This window comes from Podarcis vaucheri, assembly GCF_965113315.1.
Source record: "Podarcis vaucheri genome assembly, chromosome: 9".
Taxonomy (NCBI): Eukaryota; Metazoa; Chordata; class Lepidosauria; order Squamata; family Lacertidae; genus Podarcis; species Podarcis vaucheri.
The window spans coordinates 29951299-29965122 of record NC_138767.1 but is presented as its reverse complement, the minus strand read 5'-3'; the positions used below and the strand labels follow the sequence as shown (position 1 = coordinate 29965122).

Genomic DNA, 13824 nt, shown 5'->3' with positions numbered 1-13824 from the left:
TGCATGGAAACGCCATTCACCTTCCCGCCACAGTGGTACCTATTTATCTACTTGCATTGGCGTGCTTTCGAACTGCTAGGTAGGCAGGAGCTGGGACAGAGCAATGGGAGCTCACTGTCGCAGGGATTTGAACCACCAACCTTCCGATTGGCAAGCCCAAGAGCCTCAGTGGTTTAGACCACAGTGCCACCCATGTCCCCCTGGAGATGAGTAGTCCCTGACAGGCACCAGCCCATTCCACATGATCTGCTGGTATGGATTTGCAGCAGAGTCAGGTCTGTGTGCTGTCTGAGTTGCTATTATTCAGGGCTGTTTTCCTGCTCTTTTCTTAAATCATTCTAGTACTTCAGTGTACTGTATACAGTGCAATGTAAACAATGACTTTCAGACATGGAGTAAATGTGCTTTTATAGGTACAGAGGTACCTCAGGTTAAGTACTTAATTTGTTCTGGAGGTCCGTTCTTAACCTGAAACTGTTCTTAACCTGAGGTACCGCTTTAGCTAATGGGGCCTCCCACTGCCGCTGCTCTGTTGTCATCCTGAAGCAAAGTTCTTAACCTGAGGTACTATTTCTGGGTTAGCGGAGTCTGTAACCTGAAGTGTCTGTAACCCGAGGTACCACTGTATTACTGCAATAACAGTTAAAAAGAATTTGTTGTAGTTTTAAAAAATAGTCTTGAATAGGTTTCGGTTTTACAAAGAGTTGGGGATGTCTTTTACAAATCAGTTTCAATTTTAGAAAAAAGTACATTCTTCCCCAGTTTATATATATCAGAATGGCCAATGATCCGTTTCTTGTGCTGTTGTGTATTAAGGCTATCAACATGCTTCAACTCAGCCTTTTTGGTTATAGAAGTTTTTTATTCACCATTTCTTACACACTGGTTTACAGTGACTCTTCAAGAAGGAAGCTAATGGCATTGTATCAGTGGTAGCTATTATACAATATAGTAGTGGGCAGAAAGAAAGAAAGTGTTAGGGAATAGAACCAGAGGGAGTAACTTGCAGACCACAAAGGAAGCTTTTTGGACATTGTGGCTATTGGCAGGAATCAGTTTTTACTTAATATTTGGTAATGAAAATTGCAAATCCTAATACAGCATTATCTAGTATTCCCATCTCATACATACATATGTCATTTTATTTGTAAGCTGCCTTTCCATTGTTAAAACCATCTTCAAGGCAGCTTACGACTTGGAAAAAAATCACAGTTACAAATATAACAAAAGTAGTGATAAACAATAAATAAAACACATCAAAAGTACAGAAACAAATTGAACAATTTCCATGCAAATTCTAAAAATAAAGATACAAAAAAGCAATATCAATAACAGCTAAAAAAACCCCAGCAACTCCTGCTAAACAATACCTCAACCAAAAAAAAGGCAGTGCAAAATAGGATTCTCTCATATTGAAACAATAATAATTTTGAAACTCCTTTTTACATCCTTACAAACATACCATATTTCCTCTTTCCTTCTTACAAATTGTTCCGACAAACCTCTTATCCATTTGCATCTACTTTTCAAGATTGCTTGGTTGCATATTTTGTGGAAAAGCAGTTCTTCCTCATTGGTGCCTTGCGTCAAAAATATCCTAAGATTCTTGTGGTGGCAGTAGCTTTAAAAAAGAAAGAAAAAGGCCTTTCTTAACAAACTAGTCTCGGACACAGATCTTCTTTACTTTGCAAATGGTTCAAACAGTACAAGCTGATATCAGATGTGGTTTACTTATGATTCTGGTGCCATCTAGCTTCTGCTAGCTTTATTACTGTTCTGATTAACACGACTATTATTTGCAGAACTCATTATCTGTGGGGTTGTTTTTTTTTAAAAAAACCCCAACAGGATTCTGTGCACTAACATGAATAAACAATATGATCCACAGTAATATGCATAATTAGTGAACTCTGTTCTGAATATATGGTATATTTTATTTATTATTACATTTATATCCCACTTTTCCTTCCCAAGGAGCTCAAAGTAGGTTTTGTGGTTCTCCTATTTTAGGTTAGGCTAGAAGCTGTTTGGCCCAAGATAATTCAGTGAACTGTATGGCGGAGTGGGGATTTCAATCTTGGATTCCCTGTTTCAGCACTTGAACTGTAACACTACTCAGGTACTCTGTGCAACTGTTTGCTCCCAAATTCTGCTGGCATGTATCAATAAAACTTTGCCTAGCAATTTGTGCACCACAATTATTATAGCTGAAAAATAGTGGTGTTTTGTTTTAAAGCATCTAGCTATCGCTGAAAACCTTTCATTAGTGATGTCGACTAAGAGATGGATATATACAGGCACCTGTAGTGAAAACAGCGCTACAGTTATGTCATGCTTGGAATAATTTTTCCATCTGTTCAACTCATAAGCAGTAAATCTCCTAATGCCATGAATCGCCTTTCCTGAACTGTACAGAAGGATCACACAGCACACAATGAGCACATCACCTAAAAGGAAGCGGTTTGTATTTATTAAGGTATTACTTTAGTAAGGGAAGAGGAAAGGAATGGAAGCTAGCTAATTGTGCTAATCTCCGCTAATGAATCCTAGTGTTTGCACAGCTGATTCATAAATTAGTTCCCAGTGTCAATAAGAATTGCTTCTGTTCCTACACCTGGTGCTCAAAAGCCTGCTCACTCAGGCTCTCAACTTGTGATTTATATTTTTTGCAAAAGATGAACTTCAGTAGTTGCAAATCCACTCCTTCCTGAAGACTTCTTCCTCAAATCGGCTCTCCAGTGCATCCATGAAGGAATATCATGAAGGAATAGGAATAGGCAGTGCTTTTTTTCTGGGGGTACGCATAACCCTAAACATTTTGTGAATCTAATGGGAGAAGAAACTATTTTTTAAAAAAAAAATAAGTTTCTTCTCTAGCGCGGTGAATCATCAGTTCTGTTGCTACCCCCAGTGGCATCCTTATTTCCTGTTATGGTGTTTCCTGAGTCTCAGAAGGAATGACAGTACTCCTAAACATTTTTAAAGAAAAAAAGCACTGGGAAGAGGGTACAGAGTCAGGATCAATATCTGCTTTCTGAATGTGCTGAATGTTCCTGTCTAAACCTCAAAAGAGCCAGGAATGGGCATCCCTACACACATGATGAAATTAGAGTGGAAATTGCATTGGTTGAGTCACCTCCAGAGGCTCATCACAATATGGATGAGTTTCTGCATTTAGTCTACAAAAGGGCATCTACAGGCAGCTCTTGCTGAGTCAGGGAGACAGTAGCCCTGTTCACGTGTTCTCAGAATTACATGCAGGGATGTGGTGATTGCTGCACTAGCCCCACCCCTGTCCTCTGTCATGTCACTGTCGTTGTTTCCATCCCTATTGCTCCCAATATGGAGTCTGCTGTGCTTGCTTAGGTTTCTGGCACAATTCCTCTACAAATGTTGGCCATCCAACACAATGGAAATGGCCCCAGTGATGCAACAAAGGAGGCAGAGTTAGCTAGCATGTGTATTGCTCCTATCCTTCATGTCATTCTAATCTTATGAGGGAAACTGATGCCCGAATCAAGTACAAATAATTAAAGTAAAAAGCATAGACGTATGCTTTTTAGCTGGGAGCAAACTCCAATGAACTTGGTAAATATAGTGGAATTATAGAATCGTAGAGCTGCATGGGAGCGTGGAAGTAATCTGGTTAACCCATAGAACAATGTAGGACCTGCAATGTCAGATGCAACACAGACTCACACCGTTGGGGGCCGGATCCTGGCTTGTACCACTGCATCTGCCTCTGCTGTTGTTTTCCAAGGTGAGCTCCAAGGATAAGACTGGGTGTTTGTCCACACTTTGTGCATATTGCCTGATATACACACCATTGCAATGCCGCAACATTTTGCTGCTTTGGCTGGCAGATGTTTCGGTACAAACATTTGGAACTGAATTGCAAGTTCACCCATTCATGAAATCTAAAAGGCTCTCAGAGTTGTAAATGGTGTGCTCTTATGCCCTAAGTGTAGACTATTTTAAAAAGACTGTAATTTTATCCTCTCAAAATCAGCTCTCATTTGAATGTTCAAAATCCCTGGCTGATGAGAGCTATTCTCTACCAAATTTCAACATTCTTCAGCAGTTTCAATCCCTGGGCTGACTTCTGTCTTGTTTACAAGACTGTTATATACTGAGGTGGTGTTTGTCACGGAAGCCCTTTGTTTTCAAAATAACACAATTCATTTTCACTGACTCTGAAAATGAAGACAAAGCCAGAATGCTTTCAACTGGATAAATGAAAGTCAAGTTAAGGTTGGATAAATTCTGAAAAGTTTCACATATCCAAGAATCCTTGCTTTGCAACAAGATTATAACAGCTGACCTAGAAAGCTGGTGTGTGTGTGTGTCTGTGTATTTTATAAATTTATTTGAATTGTGGGTGTCATATAAAACACACACAACTGTGTGTTTGAGCATATTTTTTCCAAACCCTGGAGGAAAGGGAACAAAGTCTTGCACTGCTTCAAGGAGGCACAGGAAGGTTGAGCGATTTGGCACCCTGCTATAGTTAATTACCACCAAGATATTTTTAGGCCTGACAGTGTTCCTCTCTTCTGAGTGGTGAATAACATAGAATCATAGAATCTTAGAGTTGGAAGTGACCCCAAGGCTCATCTTATCCAACCCCCAGCCATGAAGGAATCTCAACTCAAACATCCTTGACAGATGGCCATCCAACCTTTGCTTAGAAATCTCCAAGAAAGGAGGGTCCACCATCTGCCAGAGTCCATTCCACTGTCAAACTGCTCCCCCCCTCAATTTTTTAAATTCATTTTATAACACAAATAAACAACAAAAACAGAAAAGCAAACAATACAAACAAATTCTTGTCTTATCCTTATTTTTTATAAGCATTCTTAGGTGAGCTTCCCCAAGTCCCCCCTATCTGATTTTCATTTTCTCTCATTTTTAGCAGTTTACATATATCATAATTTTTAACCATTTTTAAAAATCACACTTACTTTTACCATAAAAATCTTCATATTTTCCCTTACAATACTATTTTAAAATACACTGTCTTCTACTTCTAACCCTACAGCCTATATCCACTTCCAAAGCTCTTCTAAGATTTAAACATTAACATTTTCTTTCAAATACTCTTTAAATTTCTTCCAATCTTCTTCCACCGTCTCTTCTCTCTGGTCTCAGAGTCTCCCAGTCAGTTTGGCAAGTTCCATATAGTCCATCATCTTCATCTGCCATTCTTTGATAGTTGGTAAATCTTGTTTCTTCCAATTCTTCGCTAATAAGATTCTTACAGCTGTTGTGGCATACAGAAAAAAGTAACATCCTTTTTGGGGATTTTACCCCCCCCCCCCACTATACCAAGTAAAACAGCTTCTGGTTTCTTAATAAATGTGTTTTTCAACACTTTTTTCAGTTCATTATAAATCATTTCCCAGAAGTGTTTTACCTTGGGGCACATCCACCACATGTGATAAAAGGTTCCTTCTTTTTCCTTACATTTCCAGCATTTATACTGTATACTGTCAGAATGTTCTTTTCCTTTTTAATTTTTTATTGTATTTTCTTATTATTTATTATTTTAAACAAAGTGATAATAATAATAATGTGCACCCCACCCCCGAGACCATTCCATTATCCAGCCTCCCAAAATTTCAATACCTCTTGCGATGGTTTGACCCCTTTCCTTTTTAACAGTACAAATTCTACAAACACCTTCCATATCTCCTCAGGATCATTTCTCCTGCATATTCCCCTTCCTACCTTAATGACACATGTTAATTTATCATTCATAGTTATATCCCACACCTCTTTATACCATTCTTCCATTTTATATTCACCTTGCCCCTTCCACTTCCTAGCTATAATAACTTGTGCAGCTGTCAATAAATTTGTGAGCAAGTCCTTCATAGCCTGTGACCCTTCCAGTCCATCATATATTGATAACAATGCTACCTCTGGACTTCCAGTCAACTTTAACCCTGTGATTTCTGTTATCTCCTTAAACACCCTTCGCCAAAAAGTTTGTATGCATTTACACCCCAACCACATGTGAACATAAGTACCGGTTTCCTGTCATCCCCTCCAACATAACTCCAAATATTCCTTGTTTATTTGATTTAATCTTACTGGTGTTAAGTGCCATCTCCATACTAAAAGGTAAAGGTACCCCTGCCCGTACGGGCCAGTCTTGACAGACTGTAGGGTTGTGCGCGCTCATCTCACTCTATAGGCCGGGAGCCAGCGCTGTCCGCAGACACTTCCGGGTCACGTGGCCAGCATGACAAGCTGCATCTGGCGAGCCAGCGCAGCACACAGAACTCCATACTAACTTGTAGTAATTTTCTTTTATCCTTATAGACAACATTCTCAGAGTGTGTTTCTCCCATATCCCCGCCCCCACCCCAGCTTTGGCTATTTATCTTCCCTGTTGTCTCCTTTTCCCACTCCTCTTTTAATTGATCTTGTTGATTCTCCATTTCTAGAATGTTCTAGAAATCTAGTTTCTTGTAATTTGAAGCCATTCCAGAGCAGGAGAAAACAAGCTTGCTCCATCTTCCATGTGACAGCTCTTTTAAATATTTGAAGATGGCTATCCCATCTCTTCTCAGTCTCCTCTTTTCCAGGCTAAACATAACCAATCGCTCTTCATAAAATTTGGTTTCCAGACCCTTGATCTTCTTGGCTGCCCTCTTCTGCTGGGTCTTAGTAATCACAGCATCCTTTCCTAAGAGCTCACAGACTGTTTAATTATCTGTCCTGTTACCTTTCCAGTCAGTAGTTACTAGGGTCTTCCCCCACCCACTTTTGAAAACAGCGGCAACATTTGCCTTCCACCAGTTTGCAGGGACCTCACATATGGTAATCTAATATCCAGCATAGTCTCCAGGCATGGCCAAACTTGACACTCCAGCTGTTTTGGGAGTACAATTCCCATCATTCCTGACCATTGGTCCTCTTAGCTAGGGGTGATGGGAGTTGTAGTCCCAAAACAGCTGGAGAGCGAAGTCTGGTCTAGTCAGTTGCCTGTAATCATATTAAGTTTGGTGGTGTGTCAGCAGTGACACTGCAACTCATGTGATGGTGAAAGGCATTGGTCAAGATCCATCACTTATGAGGGGGTGCTTACCAGGGATCATAGAGTTGGCATATCGCACAGGCATGTTCAATCATCAGCCACTCTCCATTCAGGCACAAACAAGCCCCAGCTTCAGTCCACAAATATCCACACAGCTTCCGTCAATGGGCTTCCAAAAGGGAATTTCAACCAGCTTACATTCACAAATACCAGCCTGCTCCAGCCTTGCGGCATTTGCCAGCATCCAAATGTGAACTCCCCCTGCTTCTACCCACCAATATCTGCCAGCTTCCATCAGGTCCATCGCCAGACAGTTGCTTAGCATGGATATCAGCAACGTTCAAACTGCAATTCTACTCAGCAAGCAAACCTGCCTTCTCATCATTGCACAACAGCAGGATGACCACCTCCTTCTGTCTCCTAATTCTCCTCTGTGTGGAAAGAGACCACCCAATGATGAATGCCACAGCTGTTGTCCTCTTTGGGAAGGATAGAGACTTTTGCCTTGGCTTTCCCCATGGCCCACCTTTATAGATCCACTTGTCTGCCATGTGCCATTTGTGACATCACAGGCAGTCCACAGTCAATGGCAGCAGCTGGGGAGGTGCAGCAAAACCTGCTTAGCTCCTGCAATAGTGAAGGCAGCTTTCTTTGTCTCTTCCCCTGTTTGTTATTGAAAAGATGTAGAGCCCACTCCTTATCTGTACTGATACCAGGGAAGGGAGCACCATAAGCCTAGGGGCGGTCATTTTTCAGCCTAATGGCTGCACGCCTTCATGTCCAGTGTTCCAGGGGCCACATGAAAGTGGCAGGAGGGGCGACAGAGGCAGAAAGGGCATGGAGTGACAAATGTGACTCTTATCTTTGTACAGGAGACGCCATTCCAGAGGCTTAAGCACCCCATATCTCTCAGGCCAGTTAAGCAAGAAACATAATCACATTTGAAACATAGAATAAACATAGAATAGGCTTCACTTCATATGTTAGAAAAAAATTTCTGTGTAGAAAGTTTATGCATTAAAGTGATTCATATTAGCAGATAATTCTCCTGCTTTGCTATGTCCACAAGATGGTGATGGTGAGTTATTTATCAGGCTGTAAGGTAACAGTTGTTTCAGTTTTTCTCAAGGTATGCCGTGAACTGCTTCAATTAATGCTTATTCATTAAAGTATTTTATTTTCCCCTTCCTAATAGTAAAGTACATAATCCCCTGTCATTGGTCTGAAAGTTGAACTAACCCAAACTCCCTCCCAGTGGCGTAGCGTGGGTTGTCAGCACCCGGGGCAAGGCAAGTAATTTGCGCCCCCTAACCCGGGGCAAGGCAAGTAATTTGCACCCCCTAACCCAGGGCAAGGCAAGTAATTTGCGCCCCCTAACCCAGGGCAAGGCAAGTAATTTGCATCCCCTAACCCCTAACCTGCCGCCGCTGCCAGCTTCTTCTTGCTGCTGCCTGGTCTGGTCTGGTGTGGTTCTCTCCCGTGCTCAGCGCTGCGCTGGGCGGCCGCTGCACTGTCCCTCCCCCAGATAGTCCCTCGCTCTCTCTCCGCACCGCACGCCTGGCACCCACCCCCTCCACAGTGGGCGGCGACCCGGCGGATCGGATCGGATTCGCACAGCCAGCACTGCAGTGAGAGAGAGTGAGTGAGCCAGGTAGGGGCAGAGAGCTGCAAGTGCGAGCGCCCCCCCAGATGTTGCGCCCAGTGTGGCTGGCCCCCCTGCACCCCCCACGCTACGCCACTGCTCCCTCCCGCTGCCCAGAAGCCAAAATTTTCCTAGAACCCCAGGTGGGATTCTATTACTCAATCTTTTGCTTTTTAAATTCTTCTTTTATTTTAGAATGAGTGAAGCTGCATAAAAGAACCTCTGAGTTTATTGCATAATAAACACACAGAGTTGCAAAATGAACCACATAATCAATGCAGGTTATCTTGTTTTCAACAGATGTGCTTTTCATTTCTGTCCAAGAAAGGGCATATCAGGCCTGGGGCAGGATGAAGCAGTCCTCTTTCTTTGCAGAACTGCTGCCAGCTGCATTGAAATTCAAAAAAGGGGAGTTTTCTGATTGTACGCAAACTTAGATGCCAGTTTGATGCACCAACTGCATAAGAATTGGTTCATTTTTCTCTCTCCAAAATATAGTCTGGCCCACCACATGGTCTGAGGGCCCATGGCTGAAAAAGGTTCCTGACGCCTGCTCTAGCATGTGTATTGCCTCTCTTGCGTATTGCCTCTCTTTCTTGCACATGCACACGGGCACCCCATACAGCAGAAAGGGAAAGGAGGAGATGGCGGTGGAAATCCACCAGCTCCTTTGCTTGGACTCTCCTCTCACTCCTCCTTGTCACAGTTGCAGCCATTCTTCAGGCAACCACTGTCAAGGTGCTGTCTGTGGCTCCCGGCTGTTTGCCCAGGAAAGTATAAAGACAAGGAAAAGTTTCTTACAATTCTTTTTTATTTCAATCTTTACAGAGAGAGGCTATAGAACCCAGCCTCTTGGATAATGGTGTTGACCCAAGTGAATCTCCACCTCCCATCTCTCCCACTTCCTCATTTGTCGTCATCACCATCTCCTCTGTGGGTGCCACTAAGTGCCCTCTGTCTTCAGGCTCTTTGCTCTCCTACTTTTAAGGCATGCCAGGTTCCGGGAGATGTTGGGATGCTTTCTAGTGACAATGTGTCAGCCAGCTGCTGCTCCGGCTCTGCCTGCTCCTCCTCTCCCATTGTTTCCCAACTTTCCCCCTCATCTTCCTCTGAGCTGTGACCTCTCGCAAACCACTGTTGTAAATCAATACTGTATTTCCTGGAAGGTTCAGGATGGGGAGGAGGTCTTCCCCACTTCTTCTCCTCCTCTGCCCAGCCCCTGACAACTACCTGCGTTAAATTATTTTCATGCACACATTTTACAGCTTTGCACAAGAATACTTAATTAAGAAAATATAGACACTGTGAATGTTCTGCTTTCAACATAAAAAGCAATGCCGTTCTCAGTTCATTCCTTCTTTCGCTTGGCTGGCGTTGTGTGTCAGTACTGTATATATCTGTCAACCAGCTTCAAACTGCTGCATCTCCCTCTCTTGTCTCCTGTGGCGATCACACAGGGCCCCTGGACGTTTGACGGTCTATTGACCCTGTGCCACCACTGCGATTGCTTTTTCCGCTGCCACCACCCCGTATCTCACGGGGACACACAGAGTCAAGTCAGTTGTTAACATTAACAAATAATCAAGTTTATTTTTAAATGCAGGAACAAGCGTATGGTTACTGTTAATTTTTCTTGGCAGTTTCTTAAATCTTAGTTCCTAAAAACTTCAAACTGTTTATTCCCAACTATCAATCTGACTCCACCTGACAATTCCTCTCACTCTCTCACAATACAACTCTACCAACCCACACCTAAACCGCCCTCTTCCTTCTTCAACTCCCAAACCTCAATTGACTTTCAAAACCTCCCACTCTAACTTTTACTCCCCCCTTGCATTCCCACTGGCCAATCACATTCTCACTCATTTAACCCTTTCCTAATGACCCACCTAGGAGGCAAACGCCACTCCTCCCTTATCAGGAACCCTCCTTTAGTGTTTCCCCTAAGCCAACTGTTTCCTTTTCCTTCTGTGACATGGAGGGGAGAGGAGTTTGTGGATTGGAGAGAAATGAAGCACTTATGGGACAGGGCAGAAGGGGGAGCAGCCATCTTGCTTTGAACTTGGATCAGTTCCTCTTTTTCTGCAAAGGAGAAATTCAAAAGTTTGAAGAAAAGCAGAGCACAGATACACAATTGGATTTTACTAAGTGCTCAGCAACGCTGGAGTTTAATATGGATTTGTAGCTGCTTGTGACTCATGACCTCTTTCCCAGCATCAACATAAAGTCTTCCTCATCCAACCAGCAGCCTGCACTCCCCCAGCCTCCATAAAATTCAAATTTTCCTGATTCATAGATAATTCAATAAGGGAAGAAAATCCAATATAAAATTGCGTGTTACCTGACGGCAGATGTACTGAAGCACATGGTGTCAGTGGTTTGTTTGTTTTTTACAAGTATGTTGGCATTTACTGGGTACCATTTATTACCACACCTCCTACTTCCATCGTGTTTCCATCAGCCCACGTGAAAGAATGCAGCCTGCTCTATTGTTGTTGAAGGCACATTCTCAGTAATTTTATTTTTCAAACAGCTTCTTTTTTGCAGAAATGCTCTTCAGCAAGATAGCTGCATTCAAAATAAATGGAAAATCAACTTTTAAATAGGGGGAAAGTGTGGGCTGCCACTTTTGGTAGATAATGCAGAACAGTGAACGTGGTGGTGGTGTGGGGGAGCACACACAGGATGTATCAAGTTCACATCTACACATTTTCATTCATACTTAGACATCAGGAAGTATATGACAGAACAATGAATGAATGTTCAGAAGCAGTGGTGGAGGGAAGTTTCTGTCAATTTTTTTTTAAAGAACTTCGTAGCTGACATGAATGAAATGTCAATAAGGCAATTTTTGAGTGACGTTTCTGTGAAACACTTCAGATACAAGAAGATGATTCTTCTGCCTACCAAAATTTAAATCCTAGCAATAATTACACTTTTCTGAATCTTTCTCAAACTGTGTTTCTACTTCATCTGTTGGGTGTGTTCAGTAGTAAGACAACAGTGATCAAAACTTTGTCCTGCCCAAGCGATTGAAGGCCAAAGAAAATCCCACCCCCATTTTAGGCTTCAATACAATGCACACTTACTTGGGAGTAAGTTCCATTGAAAATAGTGTGGCTTAATTTCTGAGCGATCATGCATAGAGTCACAGTAATTGCAGAATTTGTGGCTGAGAGTAATGCTACTTCTGCCTTGTGAGAACCTCAGAGATAGGATTCCATACCATCCTTTCCTATGGATTATGTAGATTTTCAGAGCCAGGTTTTGCCAAAGAAGTAAGATTTGAGGTGAGCCTCCTGTGTAAGGTTTGAAAAATAGTAGCATTCTCCATGGTGATATTTCCAAAAGCATTATGCTTATTTTCCACACTGCCAATGGAATTAGAAATAATGAAGTTTAATCAATTACAGAAAACAATTATGACATTGTTATGGTCTGATAAACCAAGTAGGACTGCTAATGAAAATTTGTACCAGAAAACAAGTCAAGGTGGGTTGGGAGTAAGTAATATAACAAAATATTGCAGTGCCTCAAAAGTATCATTGATCTCTGAATGGTTGGAACATTGAAATATAACTTGGAAATCTTTTTTTTAATTTAAGAGTTGCACTTACTAATCATAATTTTTATATGCAAGTCCCATTCTGTAAGATTAAAGTTTGAGAGATAGGCCATTGAATTGATCCAGCAAACTATTCTTATGTTCTTATCCCATCCCCATGATGGATGTGCTTGATCTTTTTTCTACTGAGGTAATCTTTAATATATTTTTGTGACAGCTGTACTTTTTCATATTTTAATAGAGTTTCTCAAAAGGATTCATAAGAAGTGGTACATTTTGTCTGCCATTATTCCACTATTTATTTGAGTTGAAATAATTAAAATAACGATAAACACGCTTGATTTATTGCTTTTTGGGCCTGTTCATTGGAGATGATATGTCTTTGTTTGTACCAGTTGCTAAGATGAAGTAACTTTTCCCAGATTGTCATGTTTGAATGGTTCCATAATTGCCTTTCAAAAATCTCAAATTAATGAAGATTGTGGTGGACAATCTATATGAGCATTTTATCCATGCATTCATTATCGTTTTTGTGGAAGTAGGTATGTGTCAGGGACTAGACTGAACAGGAGGGATGGGAAGTCTCCCCTCAGTCTGCTTGGCTCCTCTCAGAAGAGGAAGGGCAGTGGGAAGTTTTGCCCCCCTTGTCTCTGGCAGTTTCAAGAGGAGAAGGAGACAGGGCTGAATTACAGCTGAAGGAAAAAATGCCTAGTTATGAGATAGTGGAGGAGGAGGAGGAGGAGGGGAGAGTGAGAGAGCAGCCAGCAGACACTTCTCTGGAGAGTCTGGGAGATCCCCTTTCTCCAAGGTCACGCCAATCCCTCCACATTCAAAAACAGAGAATGCAGAGGGGTATGACTCCTGGGACTTCCCATAGGTACTCAGAATGTTGTTGGGGATGGAAGAGGAGGGACTCAGAGTAGGCAACATCTCCTTTTTGTGGTGACATGGATTCTTTGTCTTGCAACCAGATGACTGAATAAAAACCATAAATACGAACTTGCTTGTTCTTCTTGCCTTTGATGCTACTGGGGGAGGAGAGGATTCTCCATGCCTGACAGTATGTTAGCGTCTTTTATGGTCTTCTTTGAATCAAACCAAGGTAATCTTCATAACTGATAATTATGTAACACCAGTTCTGCTTGTAGTAATATATCATTGTTGTTGTTGTTTAGTCATTTAGTTGTGTCCGACTCTTCGTGACCCCATGGACCAGAGCACGCCAGGCACTCCTGTTTTCCTCTGCCTCCCACAGTTTGGTCAAACTCATATTAGTAGCTTCGAGTACACTGTCCAACCATCTTGTCCTCTGTCAGCTTTGAAGACTGTAATGCATTTTTAAAAACTTGGATGTGTCAATGACAATGTCTTCTCTCAGCATAACAGTACTATGTGTTGATTTCTTAAGTGCATCAGACTTGCCATGTTCTAGTTTTAAAAGATTGTTTACAAGTTTATTTAGTATTAGCGGAGTCTGACAACAAGAAGTTGCAGTTCATCATATATGGATGGGTGTGTGTGTATATACATGTATACACATATGCTTGCATGTGTCAACTTTTTCAAGTTAGGGAG

At 41.8% G+C, this 13824-nt stretch overlaps 1 protein-coding gene across 1 annotated transcript in view; it reads left to right on the top strand.

Annotated features, from left to right (window-relative positions):
• The window catches only part of SMIM43 (small integral membrane protein 43), a 181150-nt gene that overhangs the window by 52008 nt on the left and 115318 nt on the right, over positions 1 to 13824 (top strand). The gene's annotated exons all lie outside the window — the stretch shown is intronic.